At 38.7% G+C, this 18,727-nt stretch overlaps 1 protein-coding gene across 13 annotated transcripts in view; it reads right to left on the bottom strand.

The window, feature by feature from the left end:
• MIPOL1 (mirror-image polydactyly 1) overlaps positions 1–18,727 on the bottom strand; it is a 201,633-nt gene that overhangs the window by 171,199 nt on the left and 11,707 nt on the right. For 3 of the 13 annotated variants that reach the window (XM_075103414.1, XM_075103421.1, XM_075103418.1), the window contains one exon: positions 4,655–4,799. The exons of the other annotated variants lie outside the window; for them this stretch is intronic. The gene's annotated coding sequence lies outside the window, so the exon portion shown is untranslated. The remainder of the gene's footprint in view (positions 1–4,654; positions 4,800–18,727) is intronic. 13 annotated transcript variants of the gene reach the window in all.

Genomic DNA, 18,727 nt, shown 5'->3' with positions numbered 1-18,727 from the left:
AGGCAAGAAAGAAGGCATAAAAATGCAGTTCCAACTGTTATACAATAGGTTATACCTTTTCATGAATTAAATTTAATTGGATAAAGGACATGTACTTTTCTCTTTATTTTTCCTTCCCTCATTTCTGCTATTAGTTCAGTGTCTTCCAGGTTCAATTTTCTCTTTACACATACCAGGAAGTGTTTTATGTGCATATTAGATCACTGACAGCCTCATATCTCTTCTCCCATTATATTCTTTCTCCCCCATTAACAATGAAAATAACAGTCTCTGTTTATATTTTATTTGTTAAACAATCTTCAGCCTGCTCTGCCCTCTTTTTTCCCAGTGTTTAGCTGTCCTTTGTCCTCCATTTCTTGTCTTTTTCCTTAGTATTATCTTCTCTTTGACAATACTTGCTTTTTCCTTCTCCCCCTGCCCACCACCTCTTTGAAATGTGAAGAAAACTGCAGAGGATCTTGTCAAAGACTGTGTCTCTTTTTTTTTTCCCAGCTTTTCTCATCTTGGTGTGCATTCTGTGAAGCAGCTTTCTTCTGTGACACCTCCATTAACATATTTTCACTCTAATAATGAAACTACGGTATGCTTTAGTCAAGTGTGGAACAACCAATTCATTTAGCTTCAGCTTTGTTGTAAACACTTCCCAGTCTATAACTCAATTACTACATATCACATAGGGAGCCAGATCTCCATTTCTAAAGAGTTCACAACCAGATTGTGATTTCCATAGCCTTTAAGGATAAAGATAAATACATGTATTTTAAACTAGCTGTTGTCTTATCTGAAGCCAAAAGAATATTTAATAGAATATTTTAGTGGAATCAGCACTACATCCTCATGGTGGCGAGGGCTATCTGCAACCTCTGTTGACAGGATCATAGCCAGCAGACAAAGGGAAGTGATTAATCCCCTCTGTTTGGCACTTGTGAGACCACATCTGAAGTGCCGTACCCAGTCTGACCCTCTCACGGATATCCTGAAGCAAGTCCGGCAGAGAACCATCAAGATGACTGGGCAATCATCTTTGCAGTCATCCCATGCAATTGGGAGATGCACAAGGGTCTGTAGCACATGACTTACGAGGAATTTGAAAGAGTTGAGTTTAGTTGGTTTTAAGGAGAGAAGGCTAAAGGGGGATATTATTAGGTTTTAGTTGCTTTGTGAGCAAATATAGAGAAGACAGAGACAGATTCTATTCTTGGAGACAAGTTGTAATACAGAAAACTCAAGAGTTATGGGTAAGAGACTTTTCACAGTGAGGAAGGTCACTGGAACAAGTTGCTCAGGGAGGTTACAGAACCTCCATTGCTGGAGATGTACAAAATATTTGCCTCAAGCCCCACAAAATCCCCCGCCCAAACTTATGAAAAAGTCACTGTGACTAAAGAGCTCCAAAGATAACTATGGAAATGATTCAAGAAACATTTGCGTTTACAGCACTTATGTTTGCAAAATTAATTGTATGACATGTTCAAGATCTTGAAATTCCCAAACCCCCAAATGATAATTTCTTTTACCACAAATCTAGCCTAGATTTAACCATACAAGCAAAAATAAAGTCACAGAACATTATATGCCCATAAAAATGAGAAGCAGTAACTTAGTGCCAGAGTCATAGACCACTAGTGTAAGTAATAGCATTAAGCAGAAAAGGTATTTCTCCTGCCAAAAGCATTCCAACTTAACTGTTCATCTGCCTTCACAAAAAGAAGGAAGATCGAACAGGGACTTCACAAAGAAAAGGAGGCAACAAACCACACTTAAGCAGACAAACTCAATTTATCCAGGCAACTTGTGTTTCTCAAAGTACGTTCAAATAGTGCCATTTTTCCTGAGAGCAAATACACTAAAAATAAAAAGCATAAAGGCTACAACAGTGTGGATATTGGAGCCTGACCAAGAACTATCACGAGCGATGAACATTTAGAGTGTCAGAAATGTGCCAACCTTTCAAGACCCAGTCCTGTGGGGGGGGGGACTGAGGGGAGCCCATCAGCCTCTTGCAGGGAAATACAGCTGCACTGGTTACGCATCTGTCTGTTTTGAACGTCATGAAAACACAAATGCATCTCCACTGCTGTTGTAAACCAATATATCCAGTGCACTGGATCTAGCCCAAATTATTTATCCACTCCAATTCAAAAGCGTACACTTCGGCTGCTGAAGAGAATCACATCACCTGAAATTTCACAAGCTAAAAAGAGCAGAGAAATAAAACAACGCCAACTCCAGATCAGCCAGTTTTGTTCTTTTTAAGAGAATTAACTAAGCTGTCATTTTTCTTAGATGGCTATCTGAATAGAAAGCTAACCTTTAGCTAAACACATAATTACTCCCTGAACTATGCTTGCACAGCAGTAGGAGCATTGGAATAGATAGTATTGCTCAGGTGTAAACACAAACTTTTTGATTCAGTAAACATATAGTCTCTCCTCAACTTCTGATTTTTTTAAAATCTAGCAACTAAATCCAGTAAATAGTGCCTTCATTAACTACAAATAGCAGCTTCATCCTTGTATGGGAGAAGTGGAGGGAGTTACAGAGGAATGGCACACTTCAGGACATGTGTCCAAAGAACAACAAAGCTGGTGAAGGGTCTAGTGCACAAGTCTTACGCGGAGCGGCTGAGGGAACTGAGGTTGTTTAGCCTGGAGAAAAGGAAGCTCAGGGGAGACCTTATCACTCTCTACAACTACCTGAAAGGAGGTTGTAGCGAGGTGGGTGTTGGTCTCTTCTCCAAAGTAACTAGTGCTAGGACAAGAGGCTTCAACTTGCACTAAGGGAGGTTTAGATCGGATATTAGGAAAAATTTCTTCACTGAAAGGCTTGTCAAGCACTGGAAGAGGCTGCCCAGGGAAGTGGTTGAGTCACCATCCCTGGAGGTATTTAAAAAGGTAAGTAGATGTGGCACTTAGGGACATGGTTTAGTGGTGGACTTGATGATCTTAGAAGTCTTTTCCAGACTAAACAGTTCAATGATTCTATGTTTGTTACACTCTAACAACAACACTTCAGAGCGTTTTCAGCACCTATGCATTGGCTATGGGCTTTACAACATGTATGATATGTAGCATGCCCTATCATGTTAACCTGTTAATACTTAATAACTTATTTAATAACTTAAATATGCTGTTGTTTATTTAGGTATGATTAGCAGGCTAGTGTTTTTAGAAACTTAATCGAAATGCTTCCCTCAAATTTACTGCAATATCAAACAAACCTGAAGGCCAGTACAATTTAAAATAGCAAGCTACACATCCGTAAACGGTCTTGGACCATCAGAGAAGAATCAAGATACTCTGAGGTGGGCCAGAACTCAATGAGAACCAGAGACAAGTCAGTAAAATTAAGTCTGTTGAGAATGTCCAGAATTTAAATGGAAGCTAAAAACTGAAGAGGTTAAACCCGCAAACATTCAGCACCACTGAGTTGTTGCACTGCTTCCTTTTCTTATACCAACAAGGGAAGGTGCAAGATTAAAGGGGAGTCATCATTGACTCCAAATCAGTGCCAGGCAACTGGGAAGAGAAACTACAAACAGGCAACAACAACAACAACAAAAAGGAGATATTACCTAAGTTAAAGAAGTTTAGATCATTGGTCACATATTCACAGACATTTCTGACAGCAGATTGATCTCCCTGCCAAATTTTAAGAAGCCAATGCCAGCTTCCAGATCAAACTGCTGCGATATTTTTGTTTACATTGTGGAAAACAATATATTTATCCTTTAACTCCAGTTTGGAAAATATCCAAAACCTTCTCTCAGCTGAAACTTACCAAAAGAAAGTAATCTTCACCTAGTAGGAAGGAAATGCCTACTGTGAAAAAAAATAATCTCCATCCAAAATATTAAAGTTACAAACAATGGAAAACTCAAAGAAAAAAGGTCTTCCAAAGAGAGGTGCAGGACAACTTCAAGCACAGACAGAACTGTCAGATCACCCAGAACAAAAGCTCTGCCATTTCTGTTCTTGTTCAATGAACAAAATAGTTCAGCTTTTTGTTGAAATACGCTTTGCGTAAATAGATCGTTCTCGTTCCTCAACCTTGTCATCATTTATAATGATATACAATGCAGGGAATAAAGAAGCTGGACAGACTTACTTTTAAAAAAACATTTCTTTACTGGGTTTTGAAGAAAGGTAGTTTTAAACCCTTAGTAAGCACATTATTCAGCCTAAACTACGAAAGTAATTTACAGCAAAGACGACTTAAAGAATTCCTCTGAGAACATAAACTACAAGAGGTTCATATAAGTTGAGGGTTACACAACTGACAGAAGTTATTAGGGGTTCTGATCCTTAAAATCGGAGCCTTTCCACACAGACAAATGGAAAAAAAAAATTCCGGGAAAACTTCAAGACACAGGATTATCTAGCCAGTTTCAGCTAGATTATTCTCTTCACTTTTTTTTTTAAATAAACAGAAGGCTATTCTCTTCGTTCTTGCAACCTCATCATAAATTCAGGTATCTTGCATTCATTATTCCTTGATTCATAAAGCTAAATTAATGTTTTCATTGACAAAACCCTTGACACCAGAGATGAAAAGAAGAAATTACGTGAGGTTGCAGAGAGCTGAGACAGCAGCTGAATCTTGGCCCCACACCAGTTATTCCTAGACAGAGCAAAGGAGCTCTAAATCCACTTACTAGACAGAGGAAAAAGCCTTCCTTAGCACTTCTGAAAACCAGGCTTGTTTTGATGACTGTTTTCTCTTGCACATAATCGTGCTGAACAGTTTGAGGCTTGTTTGTAAGATGTTCTGGGCATTACAAGTTGCACTGCTTGGCATCACTAAAAAATAAAAATAATCAAGATTTTATAGCTACAGAAATGTAATAAAACACAAGATTTAAAAAGGGAAAATCTGGCCAACAGTTCAAATACTCAGAACAACTCTGAAGACATTCTCAGACATTGTGAAGCTGCAAGACTTGTAGGTTCCAGAGTTTTACCTCCCCTATCATGCTGAAGGAGCACCTGACCAAGTGAGGTATGTGCACTGGGATGGCTTTGTGCCTAATCATAGCACTAGGAAAACTAAATAACTTCCTATTTCACAGTCAAACTGGGAGGAAAGAAGGCAGAAAGTCTTCTGGAGTATTTCTTAAAACACATTATGAATGAAGGCAACTTTGTTTTAACATTATGCTTCCATGACTCTGCTGTCAAAGGCAAATCTTAAAATGTTCAGGCTTTAATGTAAAAAAAGGCATAACTTTTCTGATGACGTTATGCCACTTTGATACTGCTTTCAAAGCAGTCTTTAATATTCGTCTTTTTAATTTCTTCAAGATTTCAAAGCCACAACACCTAATCAATTATTTTTGATTGCAAAAACATACACTATAAGTCACGGCCCTCTTCTGTCTTCCTCTTATCTAAAGGAAGTATTTCACTGTACTCAGGTCTTCAGCTGGATTTTGCATCTGCTGAGCAGACTGGTTTGGGAAAAGAGGTATGATGGAAAGGTTGCAGTATTTGCCATAACTTAGCCTATTACAATATGTTGTTCCTGCCTGAAAGGAGTTAAGTGAGTTTACTCATCACACTGAACTTCACTGAGGTGTAAGATTATTTTGATTTTTATCAAGGATACTCACTAAAAAAAGCTAAACCTAATGAAAAGGTAGTTTAATACTTAAAAGGTTTTCCACAGTGCTTTTAGGACAGGTTGAAAAAACACACCTACTCTCAGACATCCTATAATAGACACCTCCCTAAAAACCTGTTTCTCAAGATATTTGAGAAGTCCAGAGACCCTACAAATATCAAACTCATGCTCTGATCACAATTTTTTTAAAACAGATGAGATACAGTTTTGTTTCAAAAGATTCTGGATAACATTGGATAATTTTAATTAATTTCTTTATAACTGGAGTTTAACATTAGTCTGAATTACTTTCTACAGCAACTGGAACAAAATTTTGCTTTTATTTACAATATCACATTCCTGTATTAGTAAACAGTGACAATTTTACATAAAATTGTATTACACAGGATTACAGTTAAAACAACAACAAAAAAAGTCTATCACTGGGTTATTTGAATTACATGTGGGATTTTAAGAGCTGCACATGTACAGACAATTCTTGACTTCCCTAATGGACTGAATGCCTGTATTATTGGAAAGAAATATGTAATAGTAAATGGCTTCTCAATAAAGTATCTGGTTTGATTTTTTGTGGGGGTAACTTTTAAGATAAATTTCTAAGTGTGTATTACACCATGTAGAAAACAAGCTACTGGGCAGATACAACTGGAGGGAAACCTCAGTATGATAGCAGCATACGTTATTTTTACTAAGTTTTCTCTCATAAGTGCAAGACAGTGAATGTTTGCCAAAAGAATTTTACATCCAGGAGGGTTTTTGAAATATGAAAGATACTTTTAAACTATGAAGAGAATTATAATTTTTGCCTAATATTTAGTAACCTTCAGATACTATAATTCCACTTCAGATCCTGGAAAAACATTCTGGAGACAAATATTAGTCCACGACTGGATAGTGAAGAGGAGGAACAAAATTACATTTCAAGGGGAAACTGTTTTAATTAGTTACCTTGTACACCTCCACAGCAGTCACCTTCAGTACAGTGTGAGAAAAAGTGTTACACCCCACAACTGTGTCTATTCTTTCTACCATCAAATTCTGAGTCCATAAAAGGAAGAAGGTGAAGTTTGCTCCCAGGCATATCACCCTACATTTATGATACTGTAGTGCAGAAAACTAACTTAAACACCCTTAACTGGCTGACTATACATGCCAGGATAACAGAGTCCCTTGATATATCCATTGCACCCTAATCCATAATGTTTATGACAAAAGAATCCTTTGTGGGTGCTCCATTCTTTTATAATGTTGGGGTGTCATGATCGAACTAGTGGACCAAGTCCAATAGTGCCCTTTCACAGTTGTATTGCATCAGAAACAGCCTGATTATGATCCTGAAAGAAATCCCATTGTATCAAAAATCAGAAGGTGAGCCTATTCTCGCAGGGAGCTGCATTTCCATATCTGTCCTTCTGCAGCCTAACTGATTTTTGCCATTTGGAAAGAACGTCTGATCACATGAGAGGCAGACCTCAGCCATCTGATCACCAGCCCAGCAAATGAAAGCTGCTGAGCTACTGCCTGTGCAGAAGCTTACCAAGCACTATACTAGAACTTCTTAATTGTTAAAACATTTGGTACATAAAACCCTATACCTTGAAGCCTACATGACAAACCAAAGATCAGACCCTGGCCCCACCGCAGTGGCCCTTCCTTTGCTGAAGTGGAACAAGTTACATGCTTACAAACAAACTACAACTTCTGAAGAAAACAAAAGACCATTTGTTATCCTAGCACTTACCTAGTAAGAGCTGTTCAGTGACACCAGATCAGCATCCTAGGGCTGTCGAGTCACTACTTACTGTGACTACTCTCTGACATGATCTAACTCAGGTAACAGTGGCAAATTACTGACCTCAGTGGCACTGGTACTTTGACAGCAGCCCAGAAAAGCTGGAGTCTGAAACAAGCAACAGATGTTGAAATTGCTGTTTGTGTATAATAAGGGCAGCTGATCAAGACGTGTTTTGGAAGCCAACACTTCTGAAAAATGTCAAGCTTGACAAAATACCTGTCAGGTCCAGTAACATTTTTTGTTAAGTGGATGCCATGTCGAGAAGTCTATTCTTATCGCCCTAGGACTCAAAAACTCTAACACACTACATCCCGAAAAAACCTGTCACTGAATGTTACAGCTAATGTATTAAATATTTGTGGTAAGATGACATAGACAGTGGGATCGAGTGCACCTGCAGCAAGTTTGCTCATGACACCAAGCTGTGTGGTGCAGTTGACACACCAAAAGGATGAGATGTCGTCCAGAGAGACCTAGACAAGCTGGAGAGGTGGGCCTGTGAGAACCTCGTGAAGTTCAACAAGGCCAAGTGCAAGTTCCTGCACCTGGGTCAGGGCAACCCCTGATATCAAAACAGGCTGGGGGATGAAGGGATTGAGAGCAGCCCTGCGGAGAGGACTTGGGGGTACCGGTGAATGAAAAGCTGGACATGAGCCAACAATGTGCGCTCACAGCCCAGAAAGCCAACAGTATCCTGGGCTGCATCAAAAGAATTGTGACCAGTAGGTCAAGGGAGGTGATTCTGCCCCTCTACTCTGGTGAGACCCAACCTGAAATATTGTACTCAGCTCTGGAGCCCTCAGCACAAGAAGGACATGGACCTGTTGGAACGGGTCAGTCGAGGGCCACAAAAATGATCCAAGGACTGGAGCCTCTCCTATGAAGAAAGGCTGAGAGAGTTGGGGTTGTTCAGCCTGGAGAAGAGAAGGCTCTGGCGATACCTTACTGCAGCCTTTCAGTATTTAAAGGGGGACTAGACGAAAGAAGGGGGCAACCTCTTTAGCAAGGCCTGTTGTGACAGGACAAGGGGTAACGGTTTTAAACTAAAGGAGGGTAGATTTAGACTGGATAGAAGGAAAAATTTTTTACTATGAGGGTGGCGAAACACTGGCCCACGTTGCTCAGGGAGGTGGTTGATGCCCCGCCCCTAGAAACATTCAAGGTCAGTTGGACGGGGCTCTGAGCAACCTGATCTAGTTGAAGATGTCCCTGCTCATTGCAGGGGGGGTTGGACTAGATGACCTCTAAAGGTCCCTGCCATCCCAAACTATTCCATGATTCTATGAGTGGCAGTCATTTCAGCTAGCTACCTACATATTTCAAATGTCAGCTTGCAATTTTGTAACTTAGAGGTTGTTTCCTCCTTTAGTTCAGATTGGCATAGACAGTCGGGTCAGCTGAGGTATCTGAGACTGGGCCACCTCCTTACAGGATAAAATCATCAACAGCATATGTTCTCCCTCAGGACCTAGAATCCATTTTATTGTCCTGCCAAATCTGAAAAATAGTTAAATTTCCTTCTCCTCAAGACATACCAGAGATCTGATTCTGGATAAAATACGTCTTTCTGATAGAAGATGCTCCTGATAAGAAGAAATCTATTACAGAAATGGACTGTTAAATCATGGGCTCCATCATCTACATAGTGTTTGGATCCCATCAACTACATCTCCAGCACACGCAGGGATGTTTGAATAGGGCCAATGCAGTTTCTCAATGTTATTGCAGCAACAGCTCCATTCTCACCCACAGACTTCAAGCAAGTTTTGCATTAATCTCTTCTTAACAAAGACATGTTAATTTCGCTACAGTATATGGGAGGATGCTGAAAGTATTAATAACTATTCACTCCTTTGAAAACCCAAAATATACAAAGCTATAACACTGCAATGCAAGTAAAGAATGCATAGTAGGAAAGATGGTGCTTATCGGTTTCATTTTATTCATTTGGTATTTTCAGCAGTAGCAATGTGTTTTGCAAGTGAAGGGGTTTCCATCTACTGACCTTGGCACTCATCAGGACCATATTGTGATTTACATTGAGAATTCCAAGCCTTTATCTGATCTTATAAATAAATGTAAAATACATAAAACAATTATCCTAGTGTAAAATTGAATTTTATCTCTCTGTAACCAGCTTTTTTCTATGCTACATATTTCTATGTTTGAATACAATTCAAAATTAATAATAGGTATAATTTATTTTCTGACTTTTCATTATCTTGACATCTTAACAATCTTTTTTTTTATATACTCAGGCTTTAATTTTATCTAGGGCTTCAGCCCCACAGTTCGTTTTTAGACACGTACAATGTGTCTTTCAGAATATCTGCTCAAGGAATAAGCCTGCTAAAGAACATATTGGCCATTCAGCAGACCAAAAAACAGTAGAAAGAAATAACAGCATTTTATAACAAAGAAAACCAGCAGATTAGGAGAGAGAATGTAGCACTGAGTGTACATGACAGAAAAATATACATCAGAAGAAATCACAAGTTAGAGTGGAGAATTAGGAGTAGAAAGTAGAGTTTTGACATTGGTGGTTCTGGAAAATTTTTAACATACAGCTTAGACTTTTTTTTTTAATAGTGGTAAAAAATAAAGGGCAGTCACAACCTTATATTGAATGCCATAGCATTAGCAGTTTAATATAGAGATTAGCCTGGACATAAGCCTTTCAGGGATTCATGAAAAATCACTTTACCAAGCAATTTTTGGGGCTTAAATATAAATTATACAAATGCACCAACCTAACAGTTTGTTTTCATTTCTTAGCACAATTAATTAGCATCACTTCAACTAACCATCCCCAATGTTTTACCACCTCAGGTGTATGTATGTTGACTTCAAAGAAAGTCAGCTGTGTCTCAAGTCAAGTTCTCACTACCACGCAGCTCCAGTATACCTTGTGTGCAAGCGCTATGGTTTACACAGAAGCTTTCTTTTAATGAAAGTAAAAGGCTCACAATTAGAGATGGTCAGGGACAAAAAATAAACAAACAACAACAACAAAAAAAGACACAAGAAAAATTTCTTTTCTCCATGGTGGCAGATCTGCAACAAAAGGAAGGAGCCCAATTCAGCCTTGCTGTATGTACACAAACATACACAGTAAAGCATGAAAAAAATCCCAAAGAGATTTTGATGAATAAATAAAAAAAAAGGGCACAGCTATACGGGCTGATAGCAAAATTGCAACTTTCCATACAGGGCAAGCAGAAGTCCATGACCACGGCCACTGCACAAAGCCAGACTGGTCACACCAGTGCCTCGCGCGCACTGGCAGTGGGATTCCTTCACGTCTGCAGCAAACGAAGCTGCTTGCCGGGCGTTTGTGATTAGAGGAGGAATGTCATAACCATGGTGGTCTAGACTGCTACAAGTGAAAACAACACATCCCAAAATGAGTGGCCCTTGGTCTGAAGTGGCTGTGGTCACGATGAGGCATGTTTAGGAAGTAGTCCCTCGAATACCTTGTGATAAATACACGTAGAGAAAATAACATTAAAGAACACTGCAGTTAACTGAATAAAAGGTTAAAGAAAATAAACAATATTTTTGCAGCTTAGCATTTATTTGTGAACTGCTGATGCAACTCTATGCTTGACAGAAAAGCTATGAAGCTTTTGGTAGCTTGAATGAAATGTTCAGCTTAAGGAATTAGAATAAATCTGATGACTGATGTGTTACTGAACGTGACAGACTGTCATCTGTTTTAAACAGGATCTCTGTAGGATGTACTGAAAGCAATTTTTTTCCATTACCTTAAACATACTAAGACTTTTTCCAGTGAATTCTGGCTAACCTATTAAGACAAAAGATCTTCTCAAACTCTTGCCATTTCAATATAATAATGAAATAGCCATTTGGCTTACTTGCATAATTAATTCATGCCGACACTGTACTTCTGTGATAAATTTACATCCAGTCCACAAAAGCATACAACAAAACAGATTACTTTTACTTCCCAAATTAACTATAAAATTATAAGATATGAGCAAATAAGTGATTAAAGCATCTTATCTAAGCCCTATTCATATATAGAGTTTCATACAGAGAAACAATCAAATTGTTTATCTGTTATTAAAGCAAGTAAATACATTCTTAACTGAGTCAGAAAAACATTCTAGTGGTATCTTTTTTTATATTATCAGCAGATTTTATTAAAAAATAGATATAGGGGTTCCGCAATAGCTTTTTAAAATCAAGAAAAACTGATCAACAAAAGTCCTACAGTGAAACAGTATTGCAACAGATAGCTACAGACAGATTAAAAAACACAAACTCTAGTTTTAATCTGGCCAGATCCTAGGAAACATTTAAAAATCCTTATGTGCATATATTTACTTATTCTAAATATATACATAGACATATTGATATAAACAATGTAAAATAAGATAAAAATCTTTGGAAGGCAATTTAAGCTATTTTAAAAACTATACAAGCATCAAAAACTTTGGCAAGATCTAGGCTCAAACAGGAACATCCTTCCTGTATAAGACTGTAAATAATTCCTGCAGGAACTACTGAGGTGATTTACCATCTCCTTATCCTAGAGATAATGACTCAAATCTGTCCTGCAAATAAAAAACAAGGAAAAAGGGATTTTGTGACATCCACCTGGGATCTGTGCCTTAGATACAGGGAATGGGCAAAACTGCTCATTGGTGGATAAAGACCAGTAACATCAGTTTGAACCACACTGCATTTACAAAGCTGAACAAGGAAACCAGCACAACTCTCCAGCTTGTACAATTCACTTCCAAAGGGGAATAAGAATCAAACCACCAAAGTAATTCAATTTTCAGAAAAGACTACGAGTCACAGATGCACATTTAAGGTATTTTAGCTATTGGGTGAATTCCCCTCTTAGTTGGTTGATTTATGTTCAACTAAAATTTCATATCACACGTATTTCTAAGACCAGAACAGTCCATATTGTTTAACTCAAAAATGCCAGTATTAGACCAATTTATCTTGCTAGTTTCCCTTACTGCTATACAAGAGTACCACAATTAGGGGTAATTAGCCCAGCGGAACACCTGTTTCTAGGCATGGGCCAGGTTGCAAGCATATTCCACATGTATTTTACTGCCCGAACAGAGAATTAGCGTTTTGAAAGATGCTTCACGTTAGAGCTAGTGAGCTTATGTGTCTGAATGAATGTTAAACTCAGAATATTAAAGGTTTGCCCAGTCCTGCTGCTAAGGTACAAATTTAAGCCATAAAAAGTTCAAGAATCTCAGTCAAAGTAGTTTTGCATGTAAGACTTCGGTTTTCTAGGTGTCCCATCTCCCCCCTGCTTGAACTCAGAAATCACTCAGACCTCAGAAGACCAACAGACCTTTTTCAATCAGTTGCTGTGTTATAGCTGACCAATACAAAGGATCACAAGTCTCTGCACAGCCTGATGACTTGTTCTGTGTTTTGTAGGAGTTCTTTAAAGGGCTCAGTTCCCATAATCTCCTTGACCTCTCAATGTAACCTGTTAAAAAAACCCCAATTATAGCAGTGATGAAATCTCATGCTACAGGCAATTATCAACAGGTACTTAGAGGTACCTTAGACCATCAGGAGAAAAATATATTACTTCTGCCTGTATCAGAATAAGAAAATAACCTGCTTCAGTTACCACCTGAGATATTTCAGATCAAAAGAGATGGAACCAGAGCCTAGAAGTTCTGGTTCTTCCCAGAGGTTTACACAATTGCTAGCTCTACATTTCTATCATCTCCCCTGGGTCAAAACATCAGACCTCACTACAACCTCCACTATTTAACATGTTGCATTTCCCTGCTAAATGCTTCAGGCACTACATGAAATCTAAATGGCTCTCAGAAGAATCAAGTGCTGATACATATGGAATGCTGAAATCACATGGCCTCCACTTTCTTCACGGTAACTGCCAAATTCAACTATTGCATCAGGTACAGAAGAACATTTGTTATCAGTCATCTTTTCATTCTATTCTCCATGCACTGACAGGTGCAAGACCTTGTGTTTCTGTGTTTTGTTTTTTAAAAACATTTTAAGGCTAAGTTTAATGAAGGCTTGTCTCCCCACCCCCCAACCCCCCCGCCTTTTACTGACCAGTGTACTCACCCTGTTAATTCTACCATTCATTTCATGTTTCATACAGATTATTAAGCTCTTCTTTTGCTTCTAAGGGCAAACATTCATTGGAATGCCATTTTCTGGACATTTTGCCTTTTCAGCTCTACCTTATATTTCACTGAAAGCTTTGTTAAACTTTTCCTGAAAAAGCACTCCCCCTCTCCAAAGAAAATGCTCCTTTAACAAGAATATGAGCTAAAATTTGTAATCGTTCCCTTGAGGGGGAAAAGGCTTATTTTTATAAACATGCAAGTCAAATATTTATATTATTCTACAGCTTCCTTTTTATGCTAATATCACTGCCTCTGATAGTAAATGAAAATTCAGAGAAGTAAAGAAAATTACCACTCTATCATGCTCTAACAATCCAAAGATGGTTTAAGATATGTTGTTAATGCCAAATCTACATGCTGAAACTTCAATCGTATGTGAAAAGTCACGGCAGTGACCAATTGCTGCATAAAACTAAAATTTCTTCCAAAAAACCCTAAAAAAATTTAAAAATTGGCACTAACAGAAGTAATTATATTTATATAAATTTATGTGTTCCTCCCTCAAAAAATTAAGATGTATATTCAGCTAAGCTTCTAACATCAATATATGCTCCTATGAAATTGCAAAATTCTTTTCAGAACAGTTTCTAGAATAAAATAGACTATTGAAAAATAAGCTACTAATTGTACTGGATCTGATTTCAATGGAGGTAAGTTTCTTCATAACAGCCTGCATGGTGCGTATTTGGGATTTGTGGCTAAAATGAGTGCTGATAATACACCGATGGTTTGACTACTGCTAATAGTGCTTGCACAGCATCAAGGCTTTCTCTTCTCCCGCTTATAATCTGTTGCTCCATAGAGTAGCCTGGGGGTTGGCAAGGAGTTTGGAAGGGACAGAGCTGACCCAAACTGGCCAAAGGGATATTCCATACCATATAACATCACGCTCAGCAATAAAAACCGGGGAAAAGCAAGAAGGGGGTGTGCAGTTTGTCTCCCCAGGTAGCTGTTGCTGAGAGACTGGCTGGGCAGTGGTATACTTGTGGGTGGGAGGTGGTGAGTGACTATTTGCATCACTCGTTTTTTTGATTGGGGGCGTGTGTGTGCCTGTTTTTCTTTTTCCTTTGCTTATTAAACTGTCTTTGTCTTCAACCATTAGACTTCTCACTTCCGCTCTCCCCATCCCACCAGGGGTGGTGGCAAGCAAGCAGCTGTGTGCACGCCTAGCTGCTGGCTGGGGGCAACCCATCACGAGATAGTTTTTCTTGTCTCCCTCCAAAGCACAACAGTGTTCATAGCTGTGGTTTTGTTTGCTTTTCTTTAAATGCACTGAAACAGTAACAAGTTGGAATACTGTCTAGAGCTCCCCCTGCAAAGTGCAACAAATACTTGGGTTTGAAGGACTGGAGCGCTGTGCTACTGTTTGCGATGTGCCGTGTTAAAGAAAAGCCATCATTTCATTTTTGTGAACCATAAGCAAAAGTGACTACTAATCATTAAAACAAATAAAGCAAACTAAATGATACTGTTCCAGCAGAATTCTAACCCAATAATTTATTTTTGACATATGCTTTCACAATCTCACTTTTAACCCCATTTCTTAACTTCTGAATGCCAGTTTCACATGCATAATGAACAGCAGGCAGAAACACATTTCCAAAGATTATTTCAGACTGCAACTTAACTCAGTATTCATATAGTCATCAGACAAATCTGCAGGCTTTGAAAATTACTTCATTTTTCTTTTGGGATATAAGTTACTGTACAGGAGTGTTACTGCACAGAACTATTAGTCAGAGCAAGCACATCGGGGACCCACACCCTTCCCATTGTTTCAAAATGTAAACATTAAGTCATGTAGAATTTCAAATAAGAAATGCAGGGTATATGTTGTACAAATTGTGTACCTGTTACATTCACAGAATAATCCTAACCTGGCAGATTTTTCAGGTGTGTATTTATTGGCACAAACACAACAACCCGCCCCCCCCCCCACAAGAATAAAAATTTACTATCTCTTATTATCTCTAAAACATTCTCCTCCTTTCTCCCTTTAAAATTAAGAACTGTATTTCACATTTTCTAACAAAACTAGCACCTTGCTATTTAGGAACTGTTCTCACACTAGAGACGCTTGCCTACATACCAAACCACATCAGGTAAACTTATTTCTAAAAGAAGTTTTTTGCAACTTGCAAGTTCTTCACAGTTTTACAAGCAGCCCAGCAGCCCACAGAGATGTCAAAAAACCAAGTCCAGTGTATCAGTTAGTTGAACTGCAAAATGCAGCACTGGGCTGAGGGTGTGGACACACACTATGTAAAATGTGGAATATGCGAGATTAGCTACTGGTGATTTGAATTTATGAACTGCGCTATTCAACAAATTTCAATAGTCAAACAGTTTCAAAAGGATTAGCAGTTAGCATTAGTGAGAAACAAAAATACAAACCCAAATCCCAAAACTTAAATTTTAAAAGCAAATTCTTCTGCTTTGTAAGTTTCTTTTGAGCTTTCCACAGGCCCTGTTTTCAATGATCTCAAGCAAGATTTGCCTAACAACAAGCAGTTGACTCAGAAATTAAGTGAAAAGGGAAAATGCATGGCATACCAGAAGAGCTCTTGTACTTGCAGCACTCAAAACCAGATCAGGGTATTCTACCCGACCACCTGCCCCCGTGAACACCACAAAACTGTCCCTAAGCTTCTCAGTACATGGTCACTGCCTTAACTTGCACAGCTAATACCAGACATTTAATTTTAAAACCATGTTCATTTATTACATACGAATAAAACGTATAACAGACACATGCTCGGGAAGCCTCTCCTGCCTGGCTTTCCCAGTAGAGAGGCTGCAGGTACTCTCACCAGCCTGTTTAAGGCTGGCTGTTGGCACAGGGCTCCATCTACCGGCTTGCGACCCTGCACACCCACAGGAAGGGCTGTTGGGAAAAAAATTAAAATCTCAACAGCTATTTCACATCTCATTTGCTAATGAGATCAGGATATTTAGAAAATATTACTGGTTCAGAAGAAAACAGTTAACCAAATACATGCATTCACACATGCTTGGTGAAAACAGTTGTATATATGAAATCTTTTATTATCCCTTACTATTGGTAAAATGTGCCTCAAAAACTGTTCTAAAGAACCACAATTTTTCAACAAGAAGCAACAAATGACTATACACTCCTGATCCAGATGTAAAGCTTTGTTGTTCCTTCTTAAAGCAAGCAAATAAGCAAACACAGGTAACTCAGAAAAATTACTGAAAATTGTGTAATATCTGCGCAATTTAAGGCATTAGATGTGGTCTTCTTTTTCCTTAAAAAAAAGAGGATTCCTCAAACGTACAGAAGCAAAAAAGTTTCAGTAGGAGACTGCCATCAGTTTTCATCAAGGGTATTTCTGCACTGTAACTACTGCAGCTCATGCAGCTATGGTATGTCTAACTTTAAAGATTAATTTGGCTACTGCTGTCATTTGTGGCATTTCTCAAATTGACCCACTTACCCCTCGCCTTACCAACCCCACTCTGCCTTCAGTTCATGTTTGGTAGTGAAAAAGAGCAGTATCTTCTCCTGCCCAGGACACTCTCTGCCCATCAACCAACCCTGTTGAGCTCAGGCTGCAGAAGAAAAGCCAGAACAGAAAGCAGCAGCCAGTGCTGTCTCTTACGTGCAGCAGTTCAGGTAGTTATCTGAGCTTGTTTTGAACAAGCTTACTGTGGAGCAACAGCTGAGAAATTAGATAGTGCCTGCCCAACCAGTGATCACACCTAGGTCACAAGGGGCAATTAATGAAAGGGGTGACCAGTCACCCCAATTCTATTCTCCAAGGCATGTCTAGCAAGATCAGCAGCTAATTTGAGAGCTGGTGCAAGAAAAGAGACAGTGCGGGAAAAAGACAGTGAGCTCCACAACTCCTCCCACTTCTTTTCTTTACACACCCCGCCCCACGCTCAACACCAAGTTGAAGGCAGCTAAGTGGGGGTCCGTACTGTTGGAGGCACAAGAGCGACAGGGTCAGCTTAAAGGAATCACAGAAATACCCACATCCCTCACACTGTGCCTATACGTGGGAAAAGAGAAGAATAATTTAGCCAGGAACGCCTGGAAACAACCAACAGATGGTCACAGCAAGAAGGCAGGAATGGAGCGAGGAGCAATAAAACCCAGGGACTACGGGATATCCTGTAAGACAGGGAGAACTGGTGAACAAAGACACCAGAGAATTAATGCAGTTCCTCCTGGGGCCCAATTTTCCCAGTTTACCTTGTTCCCCTAAAATGATAGCTGCAGAAACTAATGGACAAAACCTCCTACAATGAACTTGCATAACACCACAGAATGAGAACAGAATGCTGCCTTTTTTTCTTTTTTATTTTAACTCGAAGGAAGAGCGAAATTTAAACCTTGAAGGTGGCTTTCCACTTACTTGCTAAATTAAAAATTTAATCAAAACACATTTTAAAATAAAACTGAGCAGAACTATGGGGGTGCTGATGTCTCTTTAAGGAACAATGACATCAATGCAGGCTACACTTGAGAAGGATATAGGTGTGGTACTACATCCTGTTTTGTCATACACAATCAGGTGCAAAGACAAAAGTTTAACTTCAAGATTCCTGTGGTCTAATGAAAATAAATACCATTACAAACAGATCCAAGAATACAATCTTATTAAATACTGTTTGGTTTTCTTCAGATACAGATCATGGGAACTGAGATATTTAATTACTTCAAGACTAATTTTCATTCTATCTCAAACTTTTTACACTGTCAGCAAGATCGTGGTATCCTGACAACTAGCAGAGGAAGAAAAAAAAAAAAAAAAAAGAAAAAAATCGAAAAAGTCAAAGCAACTAGCACCTGTGAAAGAGATTTAAATTGGTATCTGAGTATTTGACTGTCCTGCTTTGATTACACTGAGCAATTGAACGTCTATGATACTACCTGTATCACTCATTTAGTAATATTCACAACAAAAAAATTCAAATCAGAACACATTCTTGTGGCTCTACAGAGAGAGCTATAAAACACTGAACAAATCTTAAAAGTTGTGGTGGATGTTTCACAGTGCCATTTGCCTCGTTACATGTAAAGTACCAAGGAGCAAACTGGTCATACAGTGCTTATGTCAAACTTCAGACAAGGAAAACCACATCCTAATACTCTGCTCTAACAGAAAATAGAAAAAACTGT

Source organism: Phalacrocorax aristotelis, chromosome 9 (assembly GCF_949628215.1).
Source record: "Phalacrocorax aristotelis chromosome 9, bGulAri2.1, whole genome shotgun sequence".
In the NCBI taxonomy this organism is placed as follows: domain Eukaryota; kingdom Metazoa; phylum Chordata; class Aves; order Suliformes; family Phalacrocoracidae; genus Phalacrocorax; species Phalacrocorax aristotelis.
Note: the sequence above shows the minus strand (reverse complement) of the source record. Positions and strands in the feature narration are given on the sequence as shown.